Source organism: Xenopus tropicalis, chromosome 6 (assembly GCF_000004195.4).
Source record: "Xenopus tropicalis strain Nigerian chromosome 6, UCB_Xtro_10.0, whole genome shotgun sequence".
Lineage (NCBI taxonomy): Eukaryota > Metazoa > Chordata > Amphibia > Anura > Pipidae > Xenopus > Xenopus tropicalis.
In genome coordinates, this window is record NC_030682.2 from 18,201,229 (window position 1) to 18,225,184 (window position 23,956).

Here is a 23,956-nt window from a genome sequence, read left to right on the forward strand (position 1 = left end):
GGGAATAAAGAAAATGTATATTCATAATTCCAACTAGTTATGAAAGAAAATGTCTAAACTGTATATATAAGAAAAAAAATCTTTGTCAAATGCAAGTTCTTTCCCTAAAGCAGATAATCGTTATCCTGCAGTTCTGACTCGACACATATCCAGCTAACAAAAGCATTGTATACTGTACATCTGTTAATGAATGGTGCAACCTACACCGCAGCTTTATAATGAAGACAATAAAGTTCTGCAGTCCCTTTGAACGATGTGATTTTCTCGGTGTATCTAAACTTTACAAACTTCACAATTCCTGATTTTTTATTTTCTAACAATTATCTCAACTCAAACTATGTTTCTTTTCAGAAAAGTATAAGATCAAGCAAACACAAAATATGTTTGTCGTGTAGAAGCACATTTTTCGGCTCTGTGTATCTGCCTCCGCCGTGACCTCAGTCTGAGAGAAACGGGTTCCTAGAAAGGATAATTATTTACTGAAGAGAAAGAAAGAACTCCAATCTACGTATCGGAGATGTTCTCAGTTAAAATTTACTGTGTTCTCTTTATAAATTTACTATTTCATCTGTGAAAGTCAATACAGGTATAGGACTGGAAACCCGTTATCCAGAAAGCTCTGAATTATGGAAAGCCCGTCTCCCATAGACTCCATTTTAATCAAATAATTCAGAATTTTAAAACTGATTTCCCTTTTCTCTGTAATAATAAAACAGTACCTGTACTTGATCCCAACTAAGATATAATTACCCCTTATTGGGGCAGAACAGCCCTATTGGGTTTATTTAATGGTTAAATGATTCCCTTTTCTCTGTAATAATAAAACAGTACCTGTACTTGATCCCAACTAAGATATAATTACCCCTTATTGGGGCAGAACAGCCCTATTGGGTTTATTTAATGGTTAAATGATTCCCTTTTCTCTGTAATAATAAAACAGTACCTGTACTTGATCCCAACTAAGATATAATTACCCCTTATTGGGGGCAGAACAGTCCTATTGGGTTTATTTAATGGTTAAATGATTCCCTTTTCTCTGTAATAATAAAACAGTACCTGTACTTGATCCCAACTAAGATATAATTACCCCTTATTGGGGGCAGAACAGCCCTATTGGGTTTATTTAATGGTTAAATGATTCCCTTTTCTCTGTAATAATAAAACAGTACCTGTACTTGATCCCAACTAAGATATAAATAATCCTAATTGAATGCAAAATTAAATTTATTGATTTTTTTAGTAGACTTAAGGTATGGAGACACAATTACAGAAAAACCCCTTAACCGGAATACCCTTGGTCCCGAACATTCTGGATAACGGGTCCTATACCTGTACCATCATCTTCTTTATATCTTCTTTCCTCTTGTGATCTGCTTTAACAGTTGTCCAATGACAAAAGGTAAGTGATCAGCTGAATTACAATACATGTAGCCATCATTTTCAAAAAATTCATATAATATGTTTTCTGCAGGAATGGATGAAGGCCTAACTAATGCATCCAGCAAATAATATTCATTTTCTGCTTTTACTTTGGGGTATTTTTGTTTAACCCAAAAAACCAAACACATTTCATAGAAAGCTAAAGAATAAAAACATATGCAGATCAGGATGAATGGTAATGTATTGCAACTTATTTAGGAACCTGCCTCCATAAAATAAGCCCGTTCAAAAGCATAAACCTAGTTTCACTTTAGTCTGTTTACACTTTGCCCTTTATCTGTTGTGATCCATTCTGACTTGCTATAGGATGAAGGAGGATGCGTTCATATCTTGGTTGTAGGCCAGTGCAGTTCAACGGTTTCCATGTAGTAGGTCAATTATTCACTATACTATATGGTTGGAAGCAAGATGATAATCAAATGATCATGCCTTCCAAGGTCTAGGGCAGGGAACCCCAAATTTTTTTACTCGTGAGCCACATTCAGATGTAAAAAAGTTCTAATGTAGATAATGTTTTTGGAGAAGCAAGTCCTGGCCTTTTATTGATAAATATTACAAAAATGAAGACGGGCACAAGAGACCTCTGTTTGAAAACACTCACCACATAGAAAAGTGCACCTCCCTGGGCTCTCAGTATAGGGAACCCATAATAAACAGCTCATATGTAAAACCCTTCTTCATCTAAATAAACCATTTCCATAAAAAATATACCTTTTTAGTAGTATGTGCCATTGGGTAATCCTAAATAGAAAACTGCCCCCTGGGTTCATACGATTGGTGCCCACAAACAAATCATGGTACAAATATAAGCTAGGTCACATGAGCCGATTAATGGACAAAGTTCTGCCTTTTACACCTACACTCCTTCCTGTTACAGTTGCAGCTGCATAACTTCCTGTCAGCTGATCTCTGAGGGAGCACACAGCCCATGACTAAATGGCGGCTCAAGGGAAAGGATGTAAAAGGGCAATATTTACTGATATATATATTCCAGTTTGGTAAGACAGTTTATATCATATTAAGTGATCTATTAAAGTATCTATTGGTTACATATCCATTCTGGGGGTATAGTTTTCCTTTAAAATCCCCCTCCCTTCAAAAACTATACATGCAAGGCCAAAAAACGCAAATACTACCCAACTACAATAGGCACTGGTTAAGCAAATTGGCTAGTAACTTTATATTCATTACACCCAATGGCAAGACTAGTATAAACTCTACTTACCTCTCAACTCTTCATGTTCATTCCCACTGGATAAATTATTAAAGTATACAGCGCTGGTCCTAGAACATCCAAATTAAATTCTTGTCTAAATCTATTGAAACAGAATTCACAGCATCCTGCCTTTAAAACGTACCCTAAAAACATCAGTCAGTCTGGGCAGAATTCATTTTGTATGATTATTTATGTATGGTTTTTAAAATGCAGACAGATGTTAATAATGTGAATATAATTATTACCGAAATAGTACAGGGAAATTCATATTCTGCTCCGTGTAACCGGGGTAGAATTCATTAGGAAGTGACAGATGCATCTCGAAAAATAGAAATGTAAAATTCGGAACTTAAAACACATTTAATTCAGTTATGATCGTAAGTGAAAATGTCCATTAAATGCGATACATGAATTTCCCCTTGGTTAGTTTCTATTATCTATTAAAAAATTCTAAAGACTGCCAATATAATGTCTAAAAGATATAATTTTAGTATATTTTTTTGCTGGTTTTTTTGGGAGGGTGTATAAATATGTATCTTTAATGCAATCTTCTAGGATCATAGTTGTATCACTCATAAGTGATAATAAGTTCAGGTTTATATTAAATTACCCCATTAAGGGAATCATTCAGGTCTGGGAGTTAGAAAGGTCTCAAAAATGCAGAGAGGGGGTCTAGTAACCATACATTGGGTTCCAGTAAACACCATTTGGTTTAAAGGGGTAGTTTACCTTTAAATTAACTAGTATGTTATAGAATGGCCAATTCCTAGCAGATTTTCAATCGGTCTTCATGTTTTATTTTGTATAGTTTTTTAATTATTTGCTTTCTTCTTCTGATTCTTTCCAACTTTCAAATGGGGGTCACTGCTCCAAGAAGCCAAAAGCTATTGTGGTCCTCTCCTATTTTTATTCCAGTCTCTCATTCGAACCACTGCCTGCTTGCTAGAGTAATTTTCACCCTAGTAACCACATAGGTGCCGAAATTCTAAGTCAGGGTTCTCCAACCTTTCTTACTCGTGAGCCACAGTCAAATGTAAAAAGACTTGGAGAGCAACACAAGCACCATAAAAGTTCATGGAGGAGCCAAATAAGGGCTGTGATTGGCTATTAGGCAGCCTCTATGCACACTATCAGCTTACAGGGGGCTTTATTTGGTAGGAAATCTTGTTTTTATTCAACCAAAACTTGCCCCCAAGTCAGGAATTCAAAAATAACTCCCTGGTTTGGGGGCACTGAGAGCAACACCCAAGGGGTTGGGGAGCAACATGTTGCCCCCGAGCCACTGGTTGGGGATCACTGCTCTACAAGAAGCTTAATAACAAACAGAAATAATACAAATTGAAGACCAATTGCAAATCGACTGAGAATATCACTATCTACTTTATATATATTTTACCCATAAATCAATTTTTTTTTCTCTAAGACTCAAGCATAATTGTGGCCATGTTTCTAGTTCCATCTACTACAATTGCAGGTGATGCAAAAAAACAGACACAACTGCACTTTCATTTTGCAAATTACATCACATTTTAAGAGTCGGGGGCGAGTTACTTCCAAAGCAAAAAAGAGCATTTGCATCCAATTCACAAGGTGCAAGTCTGGTCTGTCTATTGGCGCAACCCAATGTGGGAACCCTGGAGCTGCCACCAAGGTCCAGGGTGAAGGTTGCTTTAGAGTTCCCCAGCATCAATTGGAGCAGTTCCTGGGAAGAGGCAGGACAGACACATTGGCAAGCATGTGGAAGGGCAGCATCATGTTTGGACACAAGTACCTTAATGCATTGCGTCAATATGCTCTATCCATTGTGTCCATTTTAGAGCACCCGTACTTGTGGCTAAATTCATAAATAATCTGCTATAAAATAAAAAATGTAATTAATACCAAGAAAGATTAACTAAGACTGAAGCTCTACAGCTATTGCCAAACTACAGTTCCCAAAAATGAAATGTCAGCCAGAATATCAGCAACTGCTGGAAACCTAACGGCTGCCTATGAATGGTAAAGAGTAGTGATGAGCGAATCTGTCCCGTTTTGCTTCGCCTAAAAAATTTGCAAAAAGACAGCAGAATTCGTGAAACGGCGAAAAATTCACAAAACGTGTTTGTCGCACGATTTTTTTTGTCGCCCACGCCCATTTTGACGCGACTGCATTCTTTTTTGATGTGACTGTGCCCATTTTGACGCAACCACAACTTTTTTTGACGTGCAACGAATTTTCCGGCGGCGAATTTTCTCCGAAATTTTGCAAAACAATTAGCCAATGGCGAAATGTGCAAATTCGCTGCGAATCTATGCCTGGCGAAAAAATTCGCTCACTAGTACAGAGAACCAACCTTTAATCATTCAGATGCCATAGAAGGCCACTCAAGGAATATTTGATTTTTCTCGTTGAAAGCCACCCCAGCGCAGAAGGTCCGATACATCATTTGTTGTGTTTACACTAATACCAAAAGATACTCACAGACATGCACAGTGTGCTGATAAATTCTTCATATTTCTATATATTCCAGAAATGTAAAAAGCTAAACATTTTTTTGACACTCAAGGACGCGTTTATAAAGGACTGACGGGGGTTATGTCGGAGACAAAGGAAATGTCTTTATGAGCTGTAGATTACTGGGAAACATTAATATGAAAAGCAAAAACAGAACTGCAGGGAGGTTCAGCATTATCCACATTTTTTTAGTCCCTTTTCCCTTCCCTGATCTCCACTAGATCTTCTCTCTAGCTTCCTGACACGCTGTAGCTCCACCCCTTATGATGTCACCCCCCAATTTGCCCCAGCCTTTCGTCACTACCCCCCAGGTGGCAACCCTAGGTACATAGCTCATATTATGTATAACTACATACCCTCATTTCTACACTCATTTTCTTTCTACATCTTCTAGTTCCTTCTATTTCCTCAGCTCAGTGAATATGTTCCTTCAGTATGTTTCCAAAACACAGTTTTTTTTATGTATCTTCATAGTCGACTCCAATTAGCACATCAGTGTGACTGATTAAATACGCCGCGTGTCACAATAGGCACCCTACTTAAATAAGCGGGGCTTTTGTAAAAGCGCCTTCCACATATCACCTAAGTAACAATCACAAAAGGGTGCATTTAAATGCTGAAAGGCTACCTGAATGCGGAAGCAAATAGAGAGAGAGAAAAGGTAATGTTTCTCATGCATGAAGGGACGGGATGAATATAGACATTTGTTTCTCTTTGTCTCCACAGAAAGGGATATTGACAAGAGATTCCCTATCTGCATATGAGGCTGTCACATCAGATTAGCTCATCAGGTAATGGAAATGTGGCCTCTGATCCAGACAACATCCCCATCTACTGGGAGCCGAGACTGCCTGGAAGAGACTACTTCATCATGTAGAGCAGAAATACAGCAATATGAGCTCTATTCATTTATAACTATCTCTTTATTTTAGGCTAGTGTCACACATTGTGTTTCTCCACCAATGTAAGAGAAGACACAGCACAGAAAACACAACATGTGACAGATGGACTCCACCCTGCTCCTCACGCCAGGGGGAGGCCACTTTGCTCCTCGCGCCAGGGGAGGCCACTTTGCTCCTCGCGCCAGGGGAGGCCACTTTGATCCTCGCGCCAGGGGGAGGCCACTTTGCTCCTCGCGCCAGGGGAGGTCACTCTGCTCCTCATGCCAGGGGGAGGCCACTCTGCTCCTCGCGCCAGGGGAGGCCACTTTGCTCCTCGCGCCAGGGGAGGCCACTTTGATCCTCGCGCCAGGGGGAGGCCACTTTGCTCCTCGCGCCAGGGGAGGTCACTCTGCTCCTCATGCCAGGGGGAGGCCACTCTGCTCCTCGCGCCAGGGGAGGTCACTCTGCTCCTCATGCCAGGGGGAGGCCACTCTGCTCCTCATGCCAGGGGGAGGCCACTCTGCTCCTCGCGCCAGGGGAGGTCACTCTGCTCCTCATGCCAGGGGGAGGCCACTTTGCTCCTCGCGCCAGGGGAGGTCACTCTGCTCCTCATGCCAGGGGGAGGCCACTTTGCTCCTCGCGCCAGGGGAGGCCACTTTGCTCCTCGCGCCAGGGGAGGCCACTTTGATCCTCGCGCCAGGGGGAGGCCACTTTGCTCCTCGCGCCAGGGGAGGTCACTCTGCTCCTCATGCCAGGGGGAGGCCACTCTGCTCCTCGTGCCAGGGGGAGGCCAATCTGCTCCTCATGCCAGGGGGAGGTTACTCTGCTCTTTGCGCCAGGGTGAGGTCTAATGTAGACGCTGTCCCATAGACGCCTTCACATTCACAACTTTGTTTTCCAAGCAAGGTTGGTCACATTGTTGGAGCTTAAGGGGTGATATGATAATTATATATAAATATATAAGGGGATCACATAATAACCTCTCTAATGTTTTATTTACCGGTAGGTCCTTCCAACTGAAATGAGGGCACCCACTCCGTTTAGAAGAAAGGAGGTTCCGTCTAAATATTTGGAAAGGATTTGTTACAGAGAGCTGTGAAGTTGTGGGATTCCCTCCCCGAATCAGTCGTACTGGCTGATACATTATATAGGTACAAGAAGGGGTTAGATGGCTTTTTAGCAATTGAAGGAATACAGGGTTATGGGAGATAGCTCTTAGTACAAGTTGATCCAGGGACTGGTCCGATTGCCATCTTGGAGTCAGGAAGGAATTTTTTCCCCTCTGAGGCAAATTAGAGAGGCTTCAGATGGGGTTTTTTGCCTTCCTCTGGATCAACTAGCAGTTAGGTAGGTTATATATAGGCATTATGGTTGAACTTCATGGACGTTTGTCTTTTTTCAGCCAAACCTGTGTTATGAATATGTTGGTTTTCCACACGATCTAGTTATCTCCAGCTCAGATTTTTTTTGCACCAAAAAAAGTCACAATCACAAAAGAAAGCTCAACTGAATTTCATTGCAATTTTGGTTTTTCAAAATAGTTTAAAAAATGTTTCCCAAAATTCCAGTGTTTTGTTGCAGAAGTGTCCTGAGTTGCGCCTGCTGCAGTTGAGCCTAATGCATCAATACAAACACAACCAGGGCCGGAGTTGATAACATGGCGCCCGAGGCTGTCCTTTTTATAATTAAACACAAAACAGGACAGTGAAGATAATTTAGGAATAATAAAATATGTTACAATATCTTCATATAAAGCACTTTATTGCAGTGTTCAGGTATCACTTATCCGGGTTTATGTCTAACCCTAAGCTTATTTGCAGGATTTATTGTTAAAATCTATTAATAGATGCACGTTCTCAACAAAAATGACCTTGGTGCACCCCCCCATATTGTTCCTGAAGCCTATACAGCAAGGCTGCCGTTGGACGAGCACTTAACAAATGGCCAAAGTACAAGAGACAGATAAAGCAGGCAGGTGCGGTGCCGTTCCTAGGTTCCGTGCCAGTAATGAGATACGCCGGAGCTGTCTTCTCTTCCACTCGAGCACATCTATCTCCATCAAATGTCTCATTTACTCAGACACTGAAGGTTAAATCATTTTGTTGCTTTTCAAGCAGTTAACACCAAAAGGCAAATATCATTTGATTTCTTGTCAGATTAAAAGGTTTCCCTAACTATCTAAACATTAAACTCGTACCCTCTGCTACCTCTTGAGGGAAAAAATGACACAAGGTGAGGAGAGATGTAGAAGACTTATCTGGTGGCCCATTATTATCCGTGCGTCGTGCCTATACAAACACCAGCCAGCGGAACCCAAGGATTTTTGTTTCTCTATACAAAACAGGTATAGGATCCATTATCCTTAAATCTGTTATTCAGAAAGCTCTGAATTATGGGAAGGCTGTCTGCCATAGACTCCATTTTAACAAAATCATTATTTATTTAGATTTTTAAAAATGATTTTCTTTTTCTCTATACTAATATATAAGTACCTTGTACTTGATCCCAACTAAGATATAATTACCCCTTATTGGGGGCAGAACAGCCCTATTGGGTTTATTTAATGGTTAAATGATTCCCTTTTCTCTGTAATAATAAAACAGTACCTGTACTTGATCCCAACTAAGATATAATTACCCCTTATTGGGGGCAGAACAGCCCTATTGGGTTTATTTAATGGTTAAATGATTCCCTTTTCTCTGTAATAATAAAACAGTACCTGAACTTGATCCCAACTACCCCAAAAACTCCAGGTCCCGAGCATTCTGGATAACAGATCCTATACCTGTATAAATATACATGCTGGTCATTATATATATGAACTCGTTTAGAGATAAAAGGGAATTTCCATGAAAAGCCACTATATATAGGGTAGATTTTTCTCTTTAATATGTGCTATTTTATTTTAATAAAGAATAATTATTGTAGAATCACAGAGCCACCTATAAGTAGCTAAGTTTAGCCTTTCATGCAACTGATGATATTCTGCAGTATTTAAGGCTGTGATCTAATATATACATTATTCTATGGAAAGGAATATATTACAATCTAAGAGGCGACGCATAGTTCTGATCAATACGCGCAGCAGGCGTACTGGTCCCTTAGAAAGCTGGGCTTATTGCACGCGGCATATTAAACCTACTCATAAGAGCTGCTGCCACTTCATATGTTAATGGGAAAATATAGAGAATATCCTCTGCTTTAAGTAAATAATGGCAAAAATTCAATTCTTTTTCAATAACCCTCAAACTCTATCGATTAGGCTGCTTGTTCAGCCGCTGGTAACCTTGTCAGAATGCCAACAGCGTATTTATATTCCGACGCAGAGATTGTTAGATGAGGCCTGTAATTGCCTAGGGGTACTCGGAGGTGATCGTAAGTATTGATTCCATTATTGAATTTTCTGTTGTGCAAATGGATAGATATTGGTATTGGTGGCCTCTCTTACGTTCTACGGTATTCCCACCTGATGCTCGTGAATGATATTGACTGGCAAGTGCAAAACCTGTGTCGCCGGTCAGTCTAATTAACTACCGTGCCTTGCGGCTTAATAGGTACTAATTGGAATGCAGGATTATGCGATAAGATTAGAGAGATTAAAAGGGATCCGATGACCCAAGGCTTTTACGACACATTGACTTAGGGTCTTGTGAATATAGAGGTTTTAGAGATAAAGTAACATCAAATTATAAGGACATCTTTTACCCGTAGGCAGAAAAGCACTATGGGTACAAAGGGGAAACAAACCTTCCAAGGCTTTACTGCTCCACCCAGATTCTTCTGGGCTTCAACTCACAGCAATTTGGATCAGACCATAAAAAATTAAATAAGGCAATCACTGCAGGATATTGATCCCAGATTGGGCTTTTAAAAGGAAAGAAGTTTATTGTAGATAAAGAGGGATCAGCTTAGCCTCACATATTTTGTTCTGTACCTAGTACTAAGGGTGAAGACACATGGAGCTACTAGTAGCAGCTACTTGTCGTGGCTACTAAAATAGACAATGCTGATCATTAACTGATAACTGTCTCTACGTGTGTTTTAGCAGAAGTATTTCTAAGTATTGTCTATGGCAGAGTATTTTCTGGTGTTTAGTAGCCGTGAAAAAGTAGCTGCTACTACTTCACCCTTACTCATGAGACCTATAAGTCTTATTTATTGGCTATAACTTTCCCCAGCTCCCTAGGGCCTGCAGCCCCATTAGTATACAATGGAACCCACCCATGACACTCCCACTTGATATATATTAATATATATAAAATAAATCTGGCTCCATGCTCTTTGTTCCTTTAGGCTAATGTCCCACAGAGAGATTTTTATAAAGCAAGTTCCAGCGACAAGTCGCTTGTATTCTCCTAACAAGTCATTACTAGAGACTTCCACAACGGAGCGATTCTATTTCCCACAAATCCAGGTGTCATATTCCCCGCCCACAATTATAAATTACCTTCAGTGCAATGGGGAAATTGCAGTGACTTCCCGCTCAGTGGGTTCGACTTTCTGCGATTCCAATAGATCTGAATGACAACGCTTTCTTTATAAAATCGCTTGAAAAAGGGTCTCATAGCGGTTCGGAGCGATAAGCGATTTGAAGTAGTATCGTCGGTTTAGCAATTTATATTGTTCTCTATATAGAGACAAAATGAGCAACTTGTCGCTGGAACCCACTTTTTAAAAATTGCAGCAACTAAATCTCCCCGTCGGGAACTGGAGCTGAAAGATTTTTTTATCACAGAACAACAAAACTACAGTGTAATATAAAATAACATAATCATTTCCACATTAAAAAAAACAGGTAAATGATCTAGAGCTGGTAAGCAGCATTGCAATTAGTGATTAGCCAATCACCATGTCAATGTTACTGAGGTTTTAACCCGTGCAGCCCTTACAAAAACCGTTCTGTCCGGGTCAAAACCAGAGAGGTGGCAACCCTAGTAGTACGGTAGCATTGTGTATTGCTTGGGATTGTTTGTCAGTAGCCATTTTGTTTAGTAAAGTGTCATAAGCAGTACTGTGTGGGTGTTTATTTCCTTGACATATTACTGCAATTTCTGAACTTTAGCACTACAATTAGATTTACCCAACATATTGTAATTACTCATATTGCAGGAAACGCCATTATGTGCAGTCTATTACTAACATTATACCCATCACTATGGAAATGGTTCATTCCCCATAACTAGAAGCCAACCTTGCACATTTATTTCCAACTCATTTGGAACCCATTGATTCCCGGAATATGAATAGTAATGAAATGAAAAAAGGCATTTCTCTGGAAGATATAATTACAACAGATAATTAATATTTTCTCAATAGGATGGATACATTAATTAATTTTCCAATTTAGTCCCATCACAATAATCTACAAAAGAATGTTTACAAATTCAGGTCATTTTTCACTGTTTGATATCTGCGTGGACTGATCAAAAAGATAATTGCAAATTGCGAATTCCTCATGTATATTATTAATACCTAAGGAAGTCAGGCACAATAAACCAAGGACGTTCACCGAGGCAAGAGCTAAAATAAATAATGCTCTCGGGTCTCTTTTATGGAGAGTTGTGTGAAGCTGTTTGAGTTGGAGAGGGCTTGGATGCCTTCATTTAGTCATCTCCAACCTGTTGTCCGGCCGCTGCTAATGAACACAAATTCCCCCCATAGTTTACAGTTGCTGTAACAGAATGAAAGTACCTCGGGCCGGGAATTTTATCCATGTGCGGCAGGAATTCTCAACACTTTCTGGATATATATTTTCTCTGGAGTATTTATTTAATTGTGTTCATAGGAATTCAGTGTATGGTCTACTTTCTCCTCTCTGATAAAGGAAAACTATACCCGCCAACAATGTAGGTCTCTATAAAAAAATATGGCATAAACAGCTCATATGTAAAGCCCTGCTTCATCTAAATAAACCATTTTCATAAAAATATACTTGTTTAGCAGTATGTGCCATTGGGTAATACTAAATAGGAAACTGCCATTTTAAGTACTAAGGGCCGCCCCCTGGGATCATAGGATTCACAGTGCACACAAACAAGCCAAGGCACACATACATGCTAGGCCCCATCAGCCAATGAATGGGCAGAGTTCTGCCTTTTGCTCCCACACTACTTCCTGTTACAGTTAGAGCTGCATCACTTCCTGTCAGCTGATGTCTGAGGGAGCACACAGCCCATCACTAAATGGCGGCTCAAGGGAACGAATATAAAATGGCAATATTTACTGATATATATATTCCAGTTTGGCGAGATTCTCGTTCTAAAGTAGTGAATCTCATCTTGGTTACAGGCAACTAAACATGTAAAGGGCACTATTCCTCTGCAAGCAGAAATGGCAGCCTGTTAATTAGAACACTGTATTCAGAGTATTTTCTTCTATTGAACTTTCATGTTGAGAAAGAAAAAACACTGAAACCTCAGGGGAAGGGGTTAGACATTACTCCCAGGCACAAGTTTTAACTAAGAAGCGATGACTGTACCTTTAACTCTGCTGCTCTTAATGAATATCCCCCACATACCTGGCCAGCAGCCTTGTTCTTGTGCAGTTAAGTGACCCCCCAATTAAAGCTCAGAATGGAGCCATGCTAGATTCAGCTGACCTGGGAATACTGCTTTTCCTACTAATTAGGCTTTTCTGCAGCCCTATATACTGTATGCTGAGCACAATGCCTGAGAACAAAGTTCTACTTCCAACCTTGACGCTACTGTTTACCAACAAATTTAAGAAAGGGTTTGTTTATCATGGGAAACATCAACAATGTGTGAATGTAATGCTTGGCCAAACACTAGAGAATGAAACACACAGATACAATGGTGACAATGAAAACTAAAAGGTGGGAATGTAGTTGGGTTTTTATGTATATATGTCCCTATCAAGGTACTCACCTTAACCCTGGACTAATACTAGCAACTTGATTGAAATTATGGATAAAGGGACTCATTTAGTAACACAGGCACAAACTTGCATTATTTTATCAGTTTATTACAGTTAGAAAATGAAAGCAATTGGCTGCAACTGGGTAAATGCCATAGCCTGATCGAGCAGCCATATCAGTAAATCAGCCTCAACTTTCCTTGCTTGTTGTGAAGGTCTCCAGACAAACTGGATGTGCTCCTTACACACTGGGTCAGGAAAGCAGCTGCAAACTCTTGTCTCTCATTCAATCTCTGCCTCATCTATTCACCTGGCTTTCCAATCTCAACTATGCACCCATATTTGTTACAGAGGTCCAGCCAATCAGAGCAGATCCTGCCCTGTATAAACCCCTTTGCTTCCTCACTTCCTTGTTGAGCACTGTGACTAGTCCCTACTCTCGCTTCTTCTCTCGCACCTCTGTTCCTGCACTAGTCCTGATCCTGATCCTACTCCTGCTTCAGTTTTGCCTTGTTCTTGCTCTACTCCTGTTCCTGTGTCAATCCTGCACTGTCCTATTTCTACCCCAGTCCTGCCTGGTCCTGTCCTGTCTCTACACCCACTCTGACCTGGTCCTGTCTCTATGACTACTCCGTCCTTCTCCTGCCCTATGTAAAGATTAGGACCAAAACCTAATAAAACGGTTCAAGAAGCCAGACACTAGGATCATTTCTTCACCAGATCCTTCTGCCTCCAACCAAGGATCCAATTGACTTTCTGAACTTCACAGGACCCAATCACAAGCTGTATAAACAGTTGTCCTGTGACTGCTGCTTAGCCTTGACTGGCCCATTGTAAAGTCCATAAAGAGTTTCAAAAGTGTAAAAGAAGTTTCATCCTAAGCGTTCTCTTACTATTGTTATCTTAAAATGTGCTCCTTCTTTAGCATTAAAAAGCCTGGATGATGTACTATGACCAAAATAACAGGGCCCAGTTTAGCCGACACTCAGAAAAGAACTACTTGAGCAACAGAAGAGATGAAAAATTATATGCAATACTATTATATGTATCTTTCTGTCTCCCTTAGTCACTACTATTTAGTCCCATAACTATCAGATCCCCATGCAAACCCACCTGACTCGCTCCCACTTGAAAAGTTGCACTGACTTGAAGTGACATCATCATAAACCAAAAGTGATGTCACACAGCAATCGTTTTTACATTGGTACACAGTAGATTTGAATGTATTATTCCCTAAATGGCCACCCCACTGCAGCAGGTTGGGTACCCACGGGCTACCCGCACAGTGGGGATATCAAGTAGATTTTGGACGAGTCTCCACCTCTTTGCAGATATCCCACAGGGTACCGGACACAATGTAGGACTCTAAGCAGGGGGGTGTGATGGCACTGGTGCCCCCTGCTGGGGGCATGTTGAGAGACATGCATTGGCAAAATCCGAAGCTCAATGAGAATCAATGTGAGGCAAGCTGATTGCCTGGTAGCCTTTAGTTGCCCCACTGCTATTGTTCCATTGATCCATCTACCTATGTAGCGTTCCACACACACATACACACATACAGTACATACACACACATACACACACATACATACACACACATACATACATACAGTACATACACACTTGCACACACATAGTTACATAGTATAGTTACATAGTTACATAGGGTTGAAAAAAGACCATTGTCCATCAAGTTCAACCCATCCGAGTAAACCCAGCACACACAACCTATACTTACCAATCTATACACTCACATACATAAACTATATATACAACCACTAATACTAACTGTAGATATTAGTATCACAATAGCCTTGGGTATTCTGCTTGTTCACATTTTTATTTCTCACTGATTTTGTTCAAGTGCAATAAAATAAATTATACATGTAAAAAAAAATGCACCGAAAAGAATAAGATGATTAGGCCAATTAAAAAGAATAGCAAAAAAATGAATAATAAGTCGGAACATTAAAATGTGGCGCGGCTAATAAGATCCTTAACATAATTCACTGTTGCAATAATGAAGTAAGAGTCCACCAGGAGCCCCACAGAATAGCAACTTCTGGATTTAATTAAAGATAAAGCACAAAACCGATTTTCGTGCCAATTGAAAGAACAACTCATTAAAAGAAACTATTTTCATGGGATGATGGGGACCTCACACAAGGGTCAAATGCTAAGCGAGGATGTGTTACATGTAAGAGTTGCCCTTTTTTTCCCATTTTCACTCCCACAATAGAGATGGACATTAGGAACAGAACACAAAAACTTGGTAAATGCTTTTTCTTTAATCGAGAACATCGCGTCGGGCGGTCATTAAACGTGAATTTGCCAAAGAAGATTCCGAAATGGATAACAAGTTATTGACTATAGAAGTCAGGTTACTTCTTTTTTGACCTACGAGACGATGGGTAAATAAGATGATGGGTAAATAACTGAAAATCTGTACAATCAGTACAAACAGGGGAAGAGCAATATAGTGCAGCCAGGCAAATTGTGGAGAGCTCAGGCTCTATGCTTTCTAATACACCCGGGGAAATGTGGGATGAAGTTTAGCCAAGACTCTAGCGTGGCTTTGGGAACAAACAAAAATGCTATTTAAAATGATCGCGGTAAAGGCAAGTGTTTCGGTGTAGGAAGATTTAAAGGGGAACTTCAGGTTCTGAACCAAATTTGTTAAAGAGCCCCACACAACACAGAACCCCCTAATATACCTATCACTCTAATCTGTTCCTTCAAAAAGTATGAATAAATACCATTTTATATGCTGAAATCCAGCTGCAAAACAGTTCTTCTCTTTCTGCATCATTTGAAATCCTGGCAGGGGAGGAGGGACTAAAACATTGATGTTTCAAATTGTAACAACTTCTCCACAGCTTACAGACAGCATGCAGGAACTACATAACCCACAATGCATTGCACTGTGACGTTCCTTTCCTTTTTGGCATCACGTGTGCAGGGAATTGTGGGATTGGGAGGCTGCAGGCTGAAGGCAAGTTGGTGATAGCTGACTACTGTTATATTTATTTGAGTCACAAAGTAGCCAACCAGATCAGCAGGGGAACAGGGGGCGGGGATTAGGGAACTGTTCCAAACCATACTATTACATTAATAATCATGAAAAGGCTGCATATTATTTAATTGATGTATATGGCAAAGTTGCTTGAAATTATGTTTACTTTTTAAAAAGCTCAAGTTGTGTTTGGGTGGAGTTCCCCTTTAGAATGTAGAGAAAATCTGCAGCCTGGAAGAACTGGAATTATCACTGAAATGAATGCATTCATTTGATTTTTTTTTTTTGTGTGTGTGTGTGTTTCCTCTATGTTTCTGAAAATCTCCATTTATCAAACAGATTGTGATTCCTGGGTTTCTAAAGGTTGTGATTATAATGATATCAATCTTCCACATATATATATATTGTGGCTTCATGTTGGAAGTTTAATGGTTTCTAACCACCCTTTATCTCTATGTGCATTAACTCCAAAATGTTTATTATTATGAGATCAGTCCCCTATATTTATAGATCACTAGGAAACATATGACTTCATGGAGTGCCACAAATGGATCTCCTATAAATCAATCATTCGGAGGTTTACATTTGCATGAAGGAAACCCGTGAAGCTCCACCTCCCTACTAGCTCTAAACCCTGGCTGCACTTCTCCAAACTCTAGCCATGGATCAGACCAGTAGGAACAATAGTCTTTCATATGCAGCTTTATTAGCAGAGATCCCCAACCAGAGGCTCAGGAGCAACGTGTTGCCCATCAACCCCTTTGATGTTGCTCCCAGTGGCCTCAATGTAGGTGCCAGTTTTATATTTCTGGCTTGGAGGCAAGTTTTGGAAGCCCAGAGACATCATTTTACCCCAAGCAGAGGCTCCTGCAGGCCAGCAGTCACATGGGGCTACCAAATAGCCAATCACAGTCCTTATTTGGTATCCCCAATTAACTTTTTTCATGCTTGTGTGGCTCCCCAACACTTTTTACATGTGGCTTACTGGTATAAAAAGTTGGGAATCACCATTTTATAGTAATATTCTTAGTATCCTTAGTAAGTTACTGTCTCCTCTTAGTTTTTTTCCTCAACCACATATGGCTACTTGTCCCATAATAGGGGTATAGATATTTTACCTTCATCTATTTCCCTAAGGAAGAATTTAGACTTCAGAACCCTGCCCATACGTATATCCGAGGGGGCCCCTACTATTCTTCTAAACACTAATAGTGGTTGTACACTGCTGCCATGAAGAGGTCTGGTCCCCTCCACTGCTTTTATTACGGAGAAATGTTTTTAGTAAAGGAAATAGAAACCCAACAAAGAAACTTTTAATTTTCAATGTATACAATTTAAATAAAGAAGTTACTAGATATAATGCAAAAAAGTTATGCAAAACCCACGAGAAACTCTTCTTGGAAATGATCAAATGCACCAAACAACATTAATGGCTGTTTATCCCATCCCATTAAAATATATCATTCCCTTCCCAATTCATAAATATTTTAGAGTACCGGTAGGTGAAATAAATGAGATATATTGATGATTACATTCAAGAACTTCTCTAAATTAGCTTCCCCCCACCCCAAATGACATATTTTCCTTTTGAAATAGAGTAGAAAGAGTTCGGCAGGAGAAAGTATAGTCAAAGTAAAAAGCCCGGCAAGGAAAAGTTATGTAGAAGACTTTAATTACCGCAAGAGATGCTTTAGATTGAAGTCACCTTTCTGTACCTTGCCATCATAATGAGACAGGGTGTTGATAGACTGCAAAACGGCCTGCCTTTGCAAAAAGTGCAATTATAAGATTCTCATTTAATAAGTGCTAGGGCTTCTAGAGAGCGGACTCCTTTCTCTCTGCTCACTGGAGCATTAACTATGCAGTCCTGCTATTCTGTACAGTGATCCCCCCCAACCTTGGGCTTCTGGCTTTCAAAAATGGGAATCATGACTGGCATTTTTATTATCTTGGCTTTTGTACTTGCCAAAGTACGCTGCAAAGTCACAGCAATTATCTCACAAAAAATAACGACTGTAAACTCACTGTATTCATAAACAAACCCCGTCGACACCTCTACGACTTTTATTATTTGTACAGGACTAGCAACTTGGAAACAATTCAGCGAAATTGACTGAAAACAGCACTTTTTTTGAAGAAGACGGACATCCACAGGGACCTTTGTATACAGGTATATGGGATGATCATTTTATTGTGTACTACTACTATTTTTTCAATGGGATTTAACCCATAAACATTTCTGTATTTGCAATGCAAGGCTTCAACTGGATTTAGAATGACTTCCATTTGTAAAAGTACGATGCTCAGTTATACAAATCAATTTTTTCATTGTGTTGATTTTAACCGAGTAATATACTAGCCTGCCGCCCAAACAAATGTTGTATGGCCCTAGTTACTTTTCAGTCATCTGGGCTTCAGAGGTTCTTCCATTTACTGGAAACAGAACACTAAGCAACCCCAAGAACCAAAGGCAGCAAGGGCTGCTAAATGCTGTAACTGACAACAGATGGAGGACCATGCCTCTGACATTTTCACTGTAGAGGGTACAGAACTAGTGATGAGTGGAATACAAAGTAGCGGTCGCATCAAAAATGTCCTGGTTGTATCAAAATGTGTTCTTTTTCAGCAGTTGCGCAAATTTTTCATTGAAGAGATTCGCTCATCACCAGGGCCGCCATCGGAAATCATGGGGCCCCTCACAGCAACATTTTCTGGGCCCCCCTCCCCCAGAGCTACTCCCCCAATGGCCCCTGCTATCAGTGTGCCCCCCAATACACTGGTGCCCAGCCCCCCCCTTACAATGCTGTGTGCTGTTCCAAAAGTTACAACTGGGCCATTGTGTTTCTGTATCCCTTAAACCCTATGAATGACACATGTACTATATTCTGGAATTAATGGCCGTTGTTCCTATGACTTTTCTGGCCATGATCTAGAACACACTGGAAGGTACTGTTATTTTGCCTTATTAATAGACTTGTTCTTGATCTGTCTGTATTTGTCAAGGGCCAAATGGAATGGTAAATGCACAGACATACATGGGACCCAAGCAGTCATTGGTCAGTCCAAAGCCATTCAGTCTCAAATGGATTTCATTTGCATCTCACACACAGGTCTGTCCCAGCAAACACAGACCACAACCTGAAAAGAACACAAATATTGCCATCTGGTCTTGTTCTATCACACATGACAATGATAATCTTCATTCCTGGAATCACCAATGTTTAACTGTTGCTGAAATCAAGCAGCAAAATACACTTAGCTAAGAAAACACTAGGGTTGATTCACTAAAGGTCGATAAGTTTTATTGCACTCTTTTTTTCGTTAAACGCAGAAAAAAACGCGCGATTCGCTTAAGTATTAATGCATGCGTTTAGTTGCATATCGTGTGCTTTAAATTTCGCGCTACTGCATGCGTTAATTAGCGCGCCGAAATATTACAAACGCATGATTCACAAACACTTAGACGCACTAAATATCGCATTTGTCTGTGCAAAAATGAACACCTACTTGGGGCAGGCAGTACTTTTAGAAAAGTACAGTTCATGAGCTTTTGGCAACACAATATGGACTTTGCAGTGGGATTTATTCAGTCTGTGTTGGCCCCAGAGTGATGCAGCCGCCAGTTTGCAGGGAAATGGGCATTTTCAGAAAAGCAGCTTTACCAACGTAATGCCTTGTATGGCTAATATGGCGTGCGTTTTTTCGCACGCGGCGACTATTTGTGCGCGATGCGTTGATTAGCACACGTTCTGTCAAATAGCGCCCGAAAATAGTCTTCACGACTTAACTAACGCAAGCAGCATCGCGTCTAAATTAATGCAAGTATGCTTTTAGTAAATCGTGCGTTAAGATGTGAAAAAGTAGACACAATAAAATTTTTACCGCATGCTATAAATAGCGCATGTTTTAACGCACTTTAGTGAATCAACCCTACTGTATCTGCTCTTGGTGCTGCGCTAATTCAGGCAATAAAAGGTGAATAAAATACTAATATTTAATGCTACCTGTGTGCGTAAGACTAAGGCTAAAGGCTATAGCATTAGGAGCGTTCTGTCCGCACAGTGCAAATTCCAGCTGTGTGTTACACATCACAAAGTGGATATTATATTACCTGCGCCAATTATACAGCTCATGGTGTATTCCATCTTCACAACTTCTAATTATGAGACGGCAGCATTGTCTGCCCGACTGTCTCCAGCTGTGCACATTAGCAGAGATCCCCTCCATTGACAGCTATGACCTTTATTTCGGAAAACACTTGTCAGAATGTTAAAAGTCATTACCTGGCTGCTTACGGGTGAATTAGGTGGTGTATCTGCTTATTTTGTTCCAGTTATATACTGTATATATAATTGAATTCTACATCTCAAACACCTTCCACTGTCTTAAGAATGGAGCCTTTGAATGTTAACTTCTATATTAAGAGGCTACTGTCTTCAGTTCAACACATGCAGAATCCAAATAAGAACAGATATAATAAGAACAGATAAAAGAATGGAGCAGTAAAGAACATATGGCTCCACCATAGATGAGGATAAAGGTAAGATCCTGCTGTATAGAAGCCACCAATAAAATCATAAATAGACAACTGTTAGAGATGCATGATAAAAGTTATGGATTCTGTTATATAATGAGATAGGGGCAGCAAGGGAGCGTCCATAGGCATCCCCTTTGAGTGCATTTGCATTTATAAGAGTGTGAGCTGCCATTATTCTAGTCATGGATTAGGCCAGTGATCCCCAACCAATGGCTCAGGGGCAGCATGTTGCTCCCCAACCCCTAGGATGTTGCTCCCCGTGGCCTCATTTTTGAATTCCTGGCTTGGGGGAAGGTTTTGGTTGCATAAAAACCAAGTATAATTCCAAACAGAGCCTTCTGTAGGCTTTCAGTTTACATAGGGGCTATAAAGTAGCCAATTATAGCTCTTATTTTTTAACAATTTTTCCATTTAAATGTGGCTCATGTGTATAAAAGTTTGGGATCCCTGAATTAGAAAGAAGGGTTTGCTGAAGAAGGGCACCCTCTTTTAGTGAAGATAGGTGCTAAAGTCAATGGAGCGCCATAAAAACAACATGGCAGCTGCCACTCATATGTGCAGAGGAAGGTATGAAATCAGATATATCCTTTTTATTGTCTATTTAGGGATAATATTTGATATATTTCCCCTTTATGGAGACACTAATAGACAAAAATTAAAAATTCATAAGAATCTAAATGGGGGACTTCATTGCTCAGTCATTGCTCTTTGATACAGTTCCTATGTCGGCATGACCAGTAATGACTATATGATTTGTTGCCCTGATTAATCCATTGTTCGGAAAGCCATTCCAGCAACTACACCCGGTCGTTTGAAATGATTACAGAACACATCTTCTTTAAGCAGCGCACACTCGTCACTTTATTACATTTCACAACAAATGCATTGTATGAACTTGACTAAATAGAGAATATAATTCTGAGAACTGGGTATTTTGGACATTTAATAATACAGCTGGTTATTAATGTAGACAGAAGACATATTTTCAAGTTCCCGTCCAAATAATAATATGTGCAATGCACTTAGATTGTGGCGCTAGAGCATCCCTCAGGGTCAAAGCCTAAAGGCATCAAGGAAATTAGAAAATGTTTTATTGGGTTTACCAATGTTATATGGCATTTATTTTATTATAGGCAGAAGGTTCCAGCACTTCTCTGCTGTTTATATAAACCTTTTGTGACTTTGAAGGATTGTTATTATGAGGGACCCATGAACCAAGCTAAATCTAGTACAATACTATGGATCCTGGAAAGTAATGCAAGAGCATTAAGGGATCTATGAGGTCCAGAGCAAGGCAGCTCTATCCTTACTGCCTGATATAGGGCAAGTCATAGGCACAAGGCCCGGATGTGGGGTCACTCCCTGACTTACATGGAGCTACAGGTGCTACTAGAAGCACATGTTGTGTGTGTCACTGGGTCACTCTATAGTACCTTGTGCCTTCGGCCTTTATTGGCTTAAAGATAAGGTGGATATGGTGCCTGATTGTGGTGAAAACAGTGTCGGACTGGCCCACCAGGATACCAGGAAAACTCCCGGTGGGCCCAGGTGTCAGTGGGCCCTACTGCTCCTGACCATTTGGCCTGTTTCATGGCCATTCCCTATTTCTGAATGGGAACAAAGCATGTAAATAAAAGAGACTAGGAGAATAAAGAGTTTGGGTGAGGAAAGGAGGAAAAATATTTTGGAAAGTGGGCCTATGGTCTAAGGTTTTCTGGTGGGCCCCTGAGGTCCCAGTCCGACACTGGGTGAAAAACTGGATGAGCACTATGCTCCAGCTAGGTCATTTCTAGTCTAGCCTAGCCACTACTGGGGTTGCTTTTGGGGCTGGTAATTGCATCATTTTTTCTGCTGGGTAGCGAAACATTTCTTCCAATTTTTTACAAAACCAGGGCAAAATTTTGCCACAAAAAAGCGCATCTAAAACCCAAAGTGGGGGAAAAAAACACCCATTGACTGCAATGCATTTTGTGGGGAGAACACAGTGAAAAAACACGATTGACTTCAATGTATGTTGTGCAGAAGAAAACACTGCAAAAAAGTCAATTGTCTTCAATGCATTTTGAATAAAGACCTATTGACTTCAATGCATTTCATGAATTTTCACCACAAATTTGCTCATCGCTACATTTGGGTACAGGAGTGGGTTCCGTTTTCCTGACCACCCCATCAATATCACAGCTGGGTCCCCAATAACCATTGCCATAACTTAATTAGCCTACATTTCTGGAAAAATTGCCCAAATATTCCATATAACCATGTCTTTTCTCAAATAGTATAGAAGAGTACAGTATATCCACAGACAGAAGAAAGAGTGGAAGACTTATTACTAAAGACGAGCTATACCTAAAGTATTGTGTTCTTCAGTTCATAAAGAAATGTTGGTTGACTGTGGGGATTCATTCGCCATGATGGAGACCAAAGAGAGAATGTATGTGTTCAATGAACAAACTGCCAAGGAGCTAATTGTGCTTGTAATGATCAACCACTGATATTGATCTTCTGGACAGGAGATTGACTGGATTAATAGCCCCGTTTGTCTGATGCCTATTCTACTTTCCAAGATCAATTTCATGTTCTGCCAATTACAAACAGACGAACTGTAGGGAACAATATGATAATTGTGGATGAAGTGACCAGCGCCCTTCAAGCGTTGAAGCACTCAGGAGAAAAGTGGCCTTTATACGACTCCATTAAAAACAAAGACAAATGCCTGCTTAACACACACATAACTGTTCATGTCATTGATCACCACAAAAGAAACAAAAATGTTTTATCAAAACTAAAATCACAGTGTTGAGCTTTAAAAAAACAGACAAAAGAAACGGTCACTATTGGTCATGACATTGATTATACTGTGTAGCTATCTGATGTATTTCTTTTCAGATACTACACTGACTTGTTCTATACAGGGGGGTTCTTTCATGTGGCTTTTTTCTTCATTTAAATAATAGAGTTTACAGTTCTACATTAAGTTTCGTGTTTTGCAACTGGTGGTGGATTATAAATATAAGGTCAACTAGGAGGTATGGCTCCCTTCTTGCTATCCCTCTTATCCCTTCTCTTTTACACTCTCCCTTTTGCCTTCTCTATATTCTCCTCTCTTTGGTGAATTTTTCTGGGGCAAATTTTTGCACCCGTTACGCAAAAAAATCCACCAATGGCGAAACGCGGAAATTCACTGAAAAATCCACGTCTGCCAAAAAATTCCACTCATCGCTATTCTCCTCCTAATGTTTACATTTAGCTTCAATATACATTATCAATAGCACTTCACAACCCTTCGAGTGTTTCAACATCTTTGTTCGAAATAAACGAGTATTGTGTAATGCAGGGGTAGGGAACCTATGGCTCGAGAGCCAAATGTGGCTCTTTTGATGGCTGCATCTGGCTCGTTGCCAAATCTTTAATAAAAAAAATAACGGGGGTTGTGGCCTGCGCTCGACGGATAGAAGACGTGTTCTAAGCCTTAGAACACGTCTTCTATCCGCCGAGCGCAGGC

General features: G+C 40.2%; 1 protein-coding gene across 1 annotated transcript in view; it reads right to left on the minus strand.

The window, feature by feature from the left end:
* ptprn2 (protein tyrosine phosphatase receptor type N2) overlaps positions 1 to 23,956 on the minus strand; it is a 620,616-nt gene that overhangs the window by 367,914 nt on the left and 228,746 nt on the right. The window lies entirely within an intron of this gene.